At 37.6% G+C, this 14,346-nt stretch overlaps 1 long non-coding RNA gene across 9 annotated transcripts in view; it reads left to right on the forward strand.

Annotated features, from left to right (window-relative positions):
• Positions 1-14,346, forward strand: part of LOC123547505 (uncharacterized) — a 38,734-nt gene that overhangs the window by 10,964 nt on the left and 13,424 nt on the right. For 5 of the 9 annotated variants that reach the window (XR_008367346.1, XR_008367340.1, XR_008367345.1 and 2 more), the window contains 3 exons: positions 1,929-2,042; positions 8,449-8,720; positions 13,763-13,884. This is a non-coding gene — a long non-coding RNA (uncharacterized LOC123547505). The remainder of the gene's footprint in view (positions 1-1,928; positions 2,043-8,448; positions 8,721-13,762; positions 13,885-14,346) is intronic. The other 4 variants (XR_008367342.1, XR_008367343.1, XR_008367341.1 and 1 more) reach the window with 3 other exon arrangements.

Genomic DNA, 14,346 nt, shown 5'->3' on the forward strand with positions numbered 1-14,346 from the left:
TACTGAATGGATCTGATTCAAACTTAAAAATTGTTAAACATCATTACCCTTATCATATGACACAAGGTGCATAACTCTGGGACCAATTTTTCATGAATTATTCCCTCTTTTTACTTAGAATTTTAGGTTAAAGTTTTGATGCACTTTCACTCTGTCTCTGTTATTACTGTCAGAATGAATTTGATTCAAACTTAAAATAGTTGTTTAACATCATCACCCACACTATATGATGCAAGGTGCATAACTCTGGCACCAATATTTAATGAATTATGCCCCTTTTTGCTTAGGATATACTTATATAGTGTTTTGATACATTTTATCTTTACCTCTCTTATTACTTTAAGTTGATATTTTTGACATAGACTCAGGCTATTGTGCAATATCTTCATCCACAATTGGAGTCATTAAACACTCCAGTTAGTGACAGCTCTAGTTTCCTCAGATGTACCCAGTTTCACTATCCAGCATCGAAATAGTCGAGCGCGCTGTCTCCTGTGACAGCTCTTGTTATCCATCCATGCTTACACATGGGAACATATGTGGCCCAGTGGAAATAGAACATCTATTCATTCTCTTACGAGGCTATAAGGACATGCATGTATGGTTCCTACATGTATACAGTGGGAACCTTAAAAGTTCCTGTTAGAATATGCTGAAAATTTTTTAATCTGATTTCACAGGTATTTTTGTTGTGTGACTCTACTAAAGTTGTTCAACTGAGCTGTGAACAGTTAAATGGTTTCTCGACGATAACTTGAAAATGCTTGGGCCTTAGATCACATAACTTAGTAGGGTTGATAATGACCAGCAGATGACTTCTATTGATTTTGAAGTCAGTAGGTCTACGGTCAAAGTCACATTGACCTAGAACAGGTCTATGTTTTCTGGATGGTAACTCAAGAATGCTTTGGCCTAGGATCATGAAAGTTGATAGGGAGGTTGGTCATGACCAGCAGATGATTCCTATTTATTTTTAGATGAGTGGGTCAAAGGTAAAGGTGACAGTGACCTGGAACAGTGAAACTGTTTCCGGATAATAACTTGAAAATGATTTAACCTAGGATAACAAACTTTTATAGGGAGGTTGATCATGACCAGCAGATGACCCCTATTGATTTTGAGATCAGTAGGTCAAAGGTCAAGGTCTCAGTGACCCAGAGCAGTTGAACAGTTTCCAGATGATAACTTGAGAACGCTTGGGCCTAGTATCACCAAACTTGATAGGGAGGTTGATCATGACCAGCAGATGACCCCTATTGATTTTGAGGTCTCTAGGTTAAAGTTCAAGGTCACATTGACCCAGAAAAGTAGAACTTGTTTTGCCAAATAACTAGAGAATGCTTTGGTTTAAGGTCAAATTTGATATGGAGGTCACTTATGATAAATGTCCATAACTATTGATTTGAGGTCAGATCGTCAAACATACAGAGCACAGTGACCAAATACTTCCTGCTCCTTGTGCAACTACTGAATTTATCGGGCTGGAAGGGGGGCATTTCATGGTTTACAAGCTAGTGGTTAAGGTGTTGGCCGCTCAACCCAGGGGTTGTGGGTTCGAGCCCCGTTTGGGTCACGACCATGACTTCTTATATGGCTCCAGCGCTGGTTTTTCCAGGAAGCAGACTCGAGAGCAGTTCAAATTAGCTTTAAGCTTTCATCAAAATCTAGCTAAAATAAATTAGTATAAACTTAATAAGGACCTTTCCATGGTTGGACTAGTTTACCACTAAGACCAACTTTACGTTGAGGATTGTAATATCAGACATGGTCACCCTCGGCATACTGTATAGAATGACTGTTAAGATCATATTTCTTTTTCATTACATCACTGGAAAGTGAAAGCCTGGTTCGAGCAAAATCATGTACTTGTGTGATTTTAGATTCCAGTTGTGTAACATAATCTGACTCATGATTTGGTATCATTTCAGGTTTACCAAAGACTAAATCAATTGGCAATCTTATTTCAGAACCAAATACCATTGTTGTAGGGGTCACACCAGTAGACTTGTGCACAGATGAACAATAAGCCATCAAGCAGAAAGGTACATATTTGTCCCAATCATTTCTGTGTTCAGACACAAAGGCTGTAAGCATATAAGAATACTTTTGTTTGCACTTTCAATAAAACCTCCACCTTGCTGACGGAAGGCAGTATTTCTAGGCTTTTGGATACCTAATAACTTACAAAGTTCTTGAAATAACTTTGGCTCAGATTGGGAACCCTTGTCTGTATAAATGGAGATTGGTACACCAAATCTTTATATAATGATATAATGTGCTCAATTAGTGCATTTGCAGTAGTAGCAGTTCGAGTGTTTCGGGAGGGGAGTGGCCTCTGTCCACTTCATGAAATAATCAGAAACAACCATCAAGTATCGGTTGTTGTTTTCTGTTTTCCTAACAGACCAACAAAATCTATTGCAATTCTTTCCCATCTTTCCCCAGAATTGAATTTTCTCATTGGTGCTTTGAATTTCTGGTGTGGCATTTGTTTAGAAGCAAATACTATACAAACCTTACACCATGTCTCTACATCCTTTCTTTGACCATACCAACTATCCTTGTCTGACTCCTCTTAAAATTTTCTTAACCCCTAAATGACCACTAGTCACAGTATCATGTAACTGTACCAACACATACTCAGTAAAGCACTTTGGTAATACAAGTTGGAACTCAACTGAATTTTCAACATCATTCTCTTTTACAACAAGAGATTCTCGCCAATACCAGATTTTTTTTTTTTACTCTACACTATGTTCAGAAACAATATTTCAGTCTGGTTTCTCATTTAAATCAGTTCAACACACATTTAATTATTGGGTCTGACTTCTGCAACTCGGCTACATACTCTAAATCTAAATTTTCTACATCTACTTCAGTTTGTACTTCTACATTATGCCCTAAGCTCTCATAATTATATCTCCCACACTACTGTGGAGGGAGACATATTGATGTACTCCTGTGTGTGTGTGTCCTTCCATCCGTCCGTCTGTCACAAATACTGTCCGCGCTCTAAGTCGAATACCGGTAGTTCTCATTTGATCTTCACCAAACTTTAATATTAAAATGTGTTTGCCAATAAGTCCTTTGCCAAGTTTAATAACTAGCCAAATTGGCCCAGGCACTTCGGAATTATGGCCCTTCAAACATTGTTAGCTCATCTGATTTTTTAGCTCACATGTCACAAAGTGACAGTGTGAGCTTTTGTGATCGCGCAGCGTCCGTCGTCCGTCCGTGCGTGCGTCCGTGCGTGCGTCCGTGCGTAAACTTTTGCTTGTGACCTCTCTAGAGGTCACATTTTTCATGGGATCTTTATGAAAGTTGGTCAGAATGTTCATCTTGATGATATCTAGGTCAAGTTCGAAACTGGGTCACGTGCGGTCAAAAACTAGGTCAGTAGGTCTAAAAATAGAAAAACCTTGTGACCTCTCTAGGGGCCATATTTTTCACAAGATCTTCATGAAAATTGGTCAGAATGTTTACCTTGATGATATCTAGGTCAAGTTCGGAACTGGGTCACGTGCCTTGAAAAACTAGGTCAGTAGGTCAGATAATAGAAAAACCTTGTGACCTCTCTAGAGGCCATATTTTTCATGGGATCTGTATGAAAGTTGGTCTGAATGTTCATCTTGATGATATCTAGGTCAAGTTCGAAACTGGGTCAGCTGCGGTCAAAAACTAGGTCATTAGGTCTAAAAATAGAAAAACCTTGTGACCTCTCTAGAGGTCATACTTTTGAATGGATCTTCATGAAAATTGGTCAGAACGTTCACCTTGATGATATCTAGGTCAAGTTCGAAACTGGGTCACGTGCCATCAATAACTAGGTCAGTAGGTCAAATAATAAAAAAACCTTGTGACCTCTCTAGAGGCCATATTTTTTATGGGATCTGTATGAAGATTGGTCTGAATGTTCATCTTGATGATATCTAGGCCAAGTTCGAAACTGGGTCAACTGTGGTTAAAAACTAGGTCAGTAGGTCTAAAAATAGAAAAACCTTGTGACCTCTCTAGAGGCCATATTTTTCACAAGATCTTCATGAAAATTGGTCTGAATGTTCACCTTGATGATATCTAGGTCAAGTTCGAAACTGGGTCATGTGCCTTCAAAAACTAGGTCAGTAGGTCAAATAATAGAAAAACCTTGTGACCTCTCTAGAGGCCATATTTTTCATGGGATCTGTATGAAAGTTGGTCTGAATGTTCATCTTGATGATATCTAGGTCAGGTTTGAAACTGGGTCAGCTGCGGTCAAAAACTAGGTCATTAGGTCTAAAAATAGAAAAACCTTGTGACCTGTCTAGAGGCCATACTTTTGAATGGATCTTCAAGAAAATAGGTCAGAGGACGCAGCTTGATGATATCTAGGTCAGGTTTGAAACTGGGTCACGTGCCATCAATAACTAGGTCAGTAGGTCAAATAATGAAAAAACCTTGTGACCTCTCTGGAGGCCATATTTTTCATGGGATCTGTATGAAGGTTGGTCTGAATGTTCATCTTTATGATATCTAGATCAGGTTCAAAACTGGGTCACATGAGCTCAAAAACTAGGTCACTATGTCAAATAATAGAAAAAAAACGACGTCATACTCGGTTCAAAACTGGGTCATGTTGGGACAGGTGAGCGATTCAGGACCATCATGGTCCTCTTGTTTGGAAGAAAAATGTTGAGTTATTGTCATCATTTGATTGGTGTATGCGTCGGCGTTGTCTGGTTAAGTTTTATGTTTAGGTCAGCTTTTCTCCTAAACTATCCAAGTAACTTGCAACACTTGTTCACCATCAATAGCTGACCCTGTACAGCAAGAAACATAAGTCCATCTTGCTTTTTGCAAGAATTATGGCCCTTTTTGAACTTAGAAAATATCAGATTTTTTGGTTAAGTTTTATGATTAGGTCAACTTAAAGATATTGCTTTGAAACTTGCAACACTTGTCATCGTCATAAGCTGAACCTGTACATCAAGAAATATAACTCCATTCTGCTTTTTAGCTCAATGCTCGGGAGAGTTTTTGTGATCGCTTGATGTCCGGCGTCTGTCTGTCTGTCATCTGTTGTCTTTCAGAATAATTGCCTTGATGAAATCTAGGTCGAGTTTGAATATGGGTTATCTGGGGTCAAAAACTAGGTCACTAGTTCAAATCAGATAAAAACCTTGTGTATGAGATAGAGACTGTATTTTTGAATTGATCTTTATGAAATTTGGTCAGAATGAATGCCTTGATAAAATCTAGGTAAAGTTTGAATATGGGTCATCCTGGGTCAAAAACTAGGTCACCAGGATATATTTAAGAAAATACTTATTTAAATTCATCTTAATGAAAATTTGGCCAGAATACTGTTCCATGAAATCACTAGGTCAAACAAGCTTACACTGTTATGGTGTGTTTCTCTTGGCCGTCTTGTTTTAAGAATTATTGTCCCTTTTGGACATAGAAAATCAGATTTCTTGGTTAAGTTTTATGTTTAAGTCAGCTTTTCTCATAATGGGTTATCTGCAGTCAAAAACTAGGTCACTAGGTCAAATCAAAGAAAAACCTGTGTATGCAATAGAGACTGTATTTTTCAATTGGTCTTCATGAAATTTGGTCAGATTGATTGCCTTGATAAACTCTAGGTCGAGTTTGAATATGGGCCATCTGGGATCAAAAAGTAGGTCACTAGGTCAAATCAAAGAAAAATGTTGTGTATGCGATAGAGACTGTATTTTTAGCTCGACTATTCGAAGAATAGTCTAGCTATTCTACTCACCCTGGCGTCGGAGTCGGCGTCGGCGTCGGCGTCACACCTTGGTTAAGTTTTTGCATGCAAGTACATACAGCTATCATTTAAAGGCATATAGCTTTGAAACTTATTTATTCTTTTTCTAGGTCAATTACCAACCTCACTGGGTCAAGTTCCATAACTCTAACATGTATTTTGAGCAAATTATGCCCCCTTTTGGACTTAGAAAATTCTGGTTAAAGTTTTACATGCAAGTTACTATCTCCAAAACTAATGCAGATATTGAATTGAAACTTCACATGTGTCTTCGGGATTATAAAACTAGTTGATAGCACCAAGTCCCATAACTCTGACCTTCATTTTAGCCAAATTATGCCCCCTTTTGGACTTAGAAAATTTTGGTTAAAGTTTTGCGTGCAAGTACATACAGCTATTACTAAAAGGCATATAGATTTGAAACTTATTTTTTCTTTTTCTAGATCAATTACCTACCTCACTGGTCAAGTCCTATAACTCTGACATGTATTTTAGCCAAATTATGCCCCCTTTTGGACTTAGAAAATCCTGGTTAAAGTTTTACATGCAAGTTACTATCTCTAAAACTAATGCAGATATTAAATTGAAACTTCACATGTGTCTTCGGGGTTATAAAACTAGTTGATAGAATCAAGTCCCATAACTCTGACCTTCATTTTAGCCAAATTATGCCCCCTTTTGGACTTAGAAAATTTTGGTTAAAGTTTTGCGTGCAAGTACATACAGCTATTACTAAAAGGCATATAGATTTGAAACTTATTTTTTCTTTTTCTAGATCAATTACCTACCTCACTGGGTCAAGTCCTGTAGCTCTGACATGTATTTTAGTCAAATTATGCCCCCTTTTGGACTTAGAAAATCCTGGTTAAAGTTTTACATGCAAGTTACTATCTCCAAAACTAATGCAGATATTAAATTGAAACTTCACATGTGTCTTTGGGGTTATAAAACTAGTTGATAGAATCAAGTCCCATAACTCTGACATGTATTTTAGCCAAATTATGCCCCCTTTTGGACTTAGAAAATTCTGGTTAAAGTTTTGCGTGAAAGTACAAACAGCTATTACTAAAAGGCATATAGATTTGAAACTTATTTATTCTTTTTCTAGGTCAGTTACCAACTCACTGGGTCAAGTTCCATAACTCTTAACATGTATTTTGAGCAAATTATGCCCCCTTTTGGACTTAGAAAATTCTGGTTAATGTTTTACATGCAAGTTACTATCTCCAAAACTAATGCAGATATGGAATTGAAACTTAACATGTTTCTTCAGGGTTATAAAACTAGTTGATAGCATCAAGTCCCATAACTCTAATATGCATTTTGGTCAAATTATGTTTCCGTTTCGGAACTTAAAACTCTTTTGATATTTAACATTTTGGGTAATAATTTCCTGCTTCTGTGACAATATTTCGAATAGTCGAGCTTGGCTGTCTTACGGACAGCTCTTGTTTAATTGATCTTCATGAAATTTGGTCAGAATGATTGCCTTGATAAAATCTAGGTTAAATTCAAATATGGGTCATCTAGGTCATAAACTAGGTCACTAGGTCATATCTGAGAAAATACTTTTTTAAACTTGAGAGACCACATTTTTGGTCCCAATCTTAATGAAAATAGGCCAGAATATTTGTTTCCATGACATCACTAGGTCAAACATGTTTACACTGTTATGGTATGTTTCTCAGGTGAGCAACCTAGGGTCATCTTGGCCCTCTTGTTTTTAATCCCCCGCCATGAGTGGTGGGGGGTTATTGGAGTGGTCTCCTTCCGTCCTTCCGTAACTTTTTGTGTACACTCTGTATCTCTTAAACCTCTTGGAGGATTTTCATGAAACTTGGGTCAAATAATAACCTCATCAAAACGATATGTAGAACCCATGAGTCAGCCATGTTGGTTTAAGGTCAAGGTCACAACTCAAGGTCAAAGGTTTGAGCCTTCCATTACGTGTCCACTCTGTATCTCCTAATCCCCTCAAAGGATAATCATCAAACTTGGGTCAGATGATGACCCCATCAAGATGATGTGTAGAACCCATGAGTCAGCCATGTTGGCTTAAGGTCAAGGTCACATCTTTGGGTCAAAGGTTTGAGCCTTCCATTTTGTATCCACTCTGTGTCTCCTAAACCCCTTGAAGGATTTTCATCAAATTTGGGTCAAATGATCACCTCATAAAGAACACATGAGTCAGCCACGTCAACAGAAACAAAACTCAAGGTCAAATGATAACCTCATCAAGATGATGTGCAGAATTCATGGGTCAGCCATGTCAGTTCATGGTCAAGGTCACAGCTCCAGGTCAAAGGTTTATCCACTCACTATCCACAATAGTGGCAGGGGATTTAGCTGTCTTTCAGACTGCCTTGTTATTTTGCAGGTTGTTATTTTGCAGATCCCTTTTTTGTTCACTAACAATGTATTTTTTAATTACTACCCTTTCTTGATACTATTGATATTTATATATTGGTATATCTTCCTTTTAACATAGCGGTATTTTATTAAGTCAGAAATTCATTAAACTGTCAAACTGCAAAGTAGTGGTGCACAGTCTAACAGAGAGCTCTTTTTTCTACAGGCAGTGACTGTTTACCAACATGTGGCACAACCAGAATTATTAATACCTCTTGTTAATGAATTAATTTGATTTGATTTTCTTCTTTTCTACTTTGTTTTTCTTTTGTTAACAGCCGGGGTGAAAGAAATAGACGAGTGAGGTAAACCTGTGGGAAAAACAACATCAAAGGTACAGACAGCAACAGTTTGGTTGATTGAGTATGCAAATAATATGCGAACAAACTTCCCAATTCAACCAAACTACATTTACCATCTTGCCTAACAAAAGACTCCATATACAACAACATGACAGAGGAATTAAGAGGATAAAGAAGAGGAGATAGTGTCTAAGAGCCACTTCTACTATATATGGCAAACTTGCCTAAGTCATATTGCTATTCCACCAGTAAGTAGTCATTGTATCTCACACATGCAGTGAAGGATACTAAGCAGTTAGGTGTTGTTTGTCAGTTGGTCAGTTTGTCTGTTTGTATGTTGCACTGTTTGTCTGTGCGAGTCATTTGACATAAACCATTGGATTAAAAATAAAAAAAAACAAAAGAGAGATCATTGCCAAGTAATCTTATACAAATCTTTCTGATTTTTATCAGTTATAACACTTCGTTCATCAATATTTTATGTTGTTTTTGGGACCTCCGATACTATTATAACCATTTCCATCAAATTTAATAGAAGTTGTCTGCAACAAACCTCCTGAAGAATTTTTCCACGCATGTCCCGTTTCATTTTCTTTCATTTCAGTGATGGCACTTTATCAGTTTTAATTGACTATTTGAAATTTTATTGAGATGTCAAAGTCTGTTCTTTTTCCCTGGAGTTCAGATTTTTATTTTGGCTTTTTAACAATGACTGCATGTCACGTGGTGGAAGACGTACACTTATCTTGAAAAACTTCTCCATTTCTTTCATTTTTAGCTCAACTTTTTGAAGAAAAATTAGAACTATTGCACTCGCCCCTGAGTTGGCGTCGGCGTCACGGTTGTTTAAGTTTTTAGCTCACATGTCACAAAGTAACAGTGTGAGCTTTTGTGATCGCGCAGCGTCCGTGCGTAAACTTTTGCTTGTGACCACTCTAGAGGTCACATTTTTCATGAGATCTTTATGAAAGTTGGTCAGAATGTACATCTTGATGATATCTAGGTCAAGTTCGAAACTGGGTCAACTGCGGTCAAAAACTAGGTCAGTAGGTCTAAAAATAGAAAAACCTTGTGACCTCTCTAGAGGCCATATTTTTCAATGGATCTTCATGAAAGTTAGTCAGAATGTTCACCTTGATGATATCTAGGTCAAGTTCGAAACTGGTTCACGTGCCATCAAAAACTAGGTCAGTAGGTCAAATAATAGAAAAACCTTGTGACCTCTCTAGAGGCCAAATTTTTCATGGGATCTGTATGAAAGTTGGTCTGAATGTTCATCTTGATGATATCTAGGTCAAGCTCGAAACTGGGTCACGTGCTGTCCAAAACTAGGTCAGTAGGTCTAAAAATAGAAAAACCTTGTGACCTCTCTAGAGGCCATATTTTTCAATGGATCTTCATGAAAATTGGTCAGAATGTTCACCTTGATGATATCTAGGTCAAGTTCGAAACTGGGTCACGTGCGGTCCAAAACTAGGTCATTAGGTCTAAAAATAGAAAAACCTTGTGACCTCCCTAGAGGCCATATTTTTCAATGGATCTTCATGAAAATTGGTCAGAATGTTCATCTTGATGATATCTAGGCCATGTTCAAAAGTGGGTCACGTGCGTTCAAAAACTATGTCAGTAGGTCTTAAAATAGAAAACCCTTATGACCTCCCTAGAGGCCATATTTTTAAATGCATATTCATGAAAATTAGTCAGAATGTTCATCTTGATGATATCTAGGTCAAGTTCGAAACTGGGTCACGTGCTTTCAAAAACTAGGTCAGTAGGTCTAAAAATAGAAAAACTTTGTGACCTCTCTAGAGGCCATATTTTTCAATGGATCTTCATGAAAATTAGTCAGAATGTTCACCTTGATGATATCTAGGCGAAGTTCGAAACTGGGTCACGTGCGGTCCAAAACTAGGTCAGTAGGTCTAAAAATAGAAAAACCTTGTGACCTCTCTAGAGGCCATATTTTTCCATGAATCTTCATGAACTTTGGTCTGAATGTTCACTTTGATGATATCTAGGTCAAGTTCGAAAGTGGGTCACATGCAGTCAAAAACTAGGTCATTAGGTCTAAAAATAGAAAAACCTTGTGACCTCTCTAGAGGCCTTATTTTTCAATGGATCTTCATGAAAATTAGTCAGAATGTTCACCTTGATGATATCTTGGTCAATTTCGAAACTGGGTCATGTGCCTTTAAAAACTAGGTCCTTAGGTCAATTAATAGAATAACCTTGTGACCTCTCTAGAGGCCGTACTTTTCATGAGATCTTCATGGAAATTGATGAGAATGTTCACCTTGATGGTATCTAGGTCAAGTTCGAAACTGGGTCAAGTGCCTTCAAAAACTAGGTCATTAGGTCTAAAAATAGAAAAACCTTGTGACCTCTCTAGAGGCCATACTTTTCATGAGATCTTCATGAAAATTGGTCAGAATGTTCACCTTGATGATATTTAGGTCAAGTTCGAAACTGGGTCATGTGCCTTTAAAAACTAGGTCCTTAGGTCAATTAATAGAAAAACCTTGTGACCTCTCTAGAGGCCGTACTTTTCAGAGATCTTCATGAAAATTGATGAGAATGTTCACCTTGATGGTATCTAGGTCAAGTTCGAAACTGGGTCAAGTGCCTTCAAAAACTAGGTCATTAGGTCAGATAATAGAAAAACCTTGTGACCTCTCTAGAGGCCATATTTTTCAATGGATCTTCATGAAACTTGGTCAGAATTTTTATCTCGATATCTAGGTCAAGTTCAAAACTGGGTTACATGAGTTCAGATACTAGGTCACTATGTCAAATCATAGAAAAAAACGACGTCATACTCAGTTCAAAACTGGGTCTTGTGGGGACAGGTGAGCGATTCAGGACCATCATGGTCCTCTTGTTGATAAAGTCAAATATCTCTGTTACTATCAAAGCTATTGACTTGTAACTTAAAATAGTAATTTACTATCAAAGTCTACACCAGGAGTAACAAACCTTATTACTCTGGTTTGATTTTTGACAGAGTTATGCCCCTTTTTAATTTAGAATTTTTTGGTTACAGTTTTATAAAGTTTTTACTGGCAGAGCTCTAATTCAGAGTCAAGCACTGAATAAAGTCAAGTGCGCTGTCTTTTGGACAACTCTTGTTTATTTGAGACTCGAGCAGTGACGTAATGAGTTGAACTCGACAAGGACCTATAGCAAAGTAATGTAAACTTAAATATCAAATTAATACTTAAATAGTATATATGGGGAACAGTATGTTTAAATTTTCGAAGTCAAAATAATTTACTAGCAGCTAAAATTTGGAATTGCATTAGAACATTGCAATCAATAATAAATGTGACTTGAAAGTTGAACAATGTGCTTCATATTAAAGTTCCAGAAAGTGATAATGAAAAGATTGTAGTTGACATCTCCTGTGAACATTACTGGACATCAATGGATGGCATCAGATGTACCTGCGTTTTTAGCTCACCTGTCACAAAGTGACAAGGTGAGCTTTTGTGATCGCGCGGTGTCCGTCCTCCGTGCGTACGTGCGTCCGTGCGTCCATAAACTTTTCCTTGTGACATCTCTAGAGGTCACATTTTTCATGGGATCTTTATGAAAATGGGTCAGAATGTTCATCTTGGTAAATTCTAGGTCAAGTTCGAAACTGGGTCACGTGCCATCAAAAACTAGGTCAGTAGGTCTAAAAATAGAAAAACCTTGTGACCTCTCTAGAGGCCATAATTTTCAATGGATCTTCATGAAAATTGGTCAGAATGTTTACCTTGATGATATCTAGGTCAAGTTCGAAACTGGGTCACATGCCTTCAAAAACTAGGTCAGTAGGTCTAAAAATAGAAAAACCTTGTGATCTCTCTAGAGGCCATATATTTCACAACGTCTTCATGAAAATTGGTCAGAACGTTCATCTTGATGATATCTAGGTCAAGTTCGAAACTGGGTCACGTGCCGTCAAAAACTAGGTCAGTAGGTCAAATAATAGGAAAACCTTGTGACCTCTCTAAAGGCCATATTTTTCATGGGATCTGTATGAAAGTTGGTCTGAGTATTCATCTTGATGATATCTAGGTCAAGTTCGAAACTGGGTCACGTGCGGTCAAAAACTAGGTCAGTAGGTCTAAAAATAGAAAAACCTTGTGACCTTTCTAAAGGCCATATATTTCACAAGATCTTCATGAAAATTGGTCAGAACGTTCAACTTGATGATATCTAGATCAAGTTTGAAACTGGGTCACGTGCCTTCAAAAACTAGGTCAGTAGGTCAAATAATAGAAAAACCTTGTGACCTCTCTAAAGGCCATATATTTCATGGGATCTGTATGAAAGTTGGTCTGAATGTTCATCTTGATGATATCTAGGCCAAGTTCGAAACTGGGTCACGTGCGCTCAAAAACTAGGTCAGTAGATCTAAAAATAGAAAAACCTTGTGACCTCTCTAGAGGCCATATATTTCATGATATCTTCATGAAAATTGGTCAGAATGTTCACCTTGATAATATCTAGGTCAAGTTCGAAAGTGGGTCACGTGCCTTCAAAAACTAGGTCAGTAGGTCAAATAATAGAAAAACCTTGTGACCTCTCTAGAGGCCATATATTTCACAAGATCTTCATGAAAGTTGGTCGGAACGTTCACCTTGATGATATCTAGGTCAAGTTCGAAACTGGGTCACGTGCCTTCAAAAACTAGGTCAGTAGGTCAAATAATAGAAAAACCTTGTGACCTCTCTAAAGGCCATATTTTTCATGGGATCTGTATGAAAGTTGGTCTGAATGTTCATCTTGATGATATCTAGGTCAAGTTCGAAACTGGGTCACGTGCGGTCAAAAACTAGGTCAGTAGGTCTAAAAATAGAAAAACCTTGTGACCTTTCTAGAGGCCATATATTTCCCAAGATCTTCATGGAAATTGGTCAGAACATTCACCTTGATGATATCTAGGTCAAGTTTGAAACTGGGTCCCGTGCCTTAAAAAACTAGGTCAATAGGTCAAATAATAGAAAAACCTTGTGACCTCTCTAGAGACCATATTTTTCAATGGATCTTCATGAAAATTGGTCAGAATTTTTATCTTGATGATATCTAGGTCAGGTTCAAAACTGGGTCACATGAGCTCAAAAACTAGGTCACTATGTCAAATAATAGAAAAAACGACGTCATACTCAAAACTGGGTCATGTGGGAAGAGGTGAGCGATTCAGGACCATCATGGTCCTCTTGTTAATACTGTAATGCCTTGGGAACTTGTCTCCATGCACTAAAACATATAGATGTAGAATTCATTATCATATCTTATTTTACAGACTTCCAGGTTCTCTAAATGTAACACATGCAGCAAGATAAAAACTCAACTGGGTGACACAAAAGATAAGACCAAGCATAAACAGCTGATCAGCCTCAGACAGAAACATCTTGTGAAACAGAGGTATATGTAACTAGTTTGCAAAATTTCAATTTAAACAAAAATAAAGCACAACAGCAATTGTTTTGCTTGTCACCTGTTGTAGAGTTACACCACCTGATTTTTTAAGGTTTCATAAATGGAAACAGTGACAAGGAACCATAACCCCTAGGTGGTCAGATTTTTAATTATATCCCTTTTTTTTGAAAACATACTAAACGGCTTAACTTTAATACTATACATGTACTATATATTGACTTGACACTCATTGAGTCGTGCCATGAGAAAACCAACATAGTGGCTTTGCGACCAGCATGGATCCAGACCAGCCTGTTTTTCTGTGCAGTCTGGTCAGGATCCATGCTGTTTGCTTTCAAAGCTTTTTGCAATCAGAGAAACTGTAAGCGAACAGCATGGATCCTGACTAAACTGTGCAGATGCTGGTCGCAAAGCCACTATGTTGATTTTCACATGGTGCAGCTTAGG

The sequence above is a fragment of the Mercenaria mercenaria genome, chromosome 15 (assembly GCF_021730395.1).
Source record: "Mercenaria mercenaria strain notata chromosome 15, MADL_Memer_1, whole genome shotgun sequence".
Taxonomy (NCBI): domain Eukaryota; kingdom Metazoa; phylum Mollusca; class Bivalvia; order Venerida; family Veneridae; genus Mercenaria; species Mercenaria mercenaria.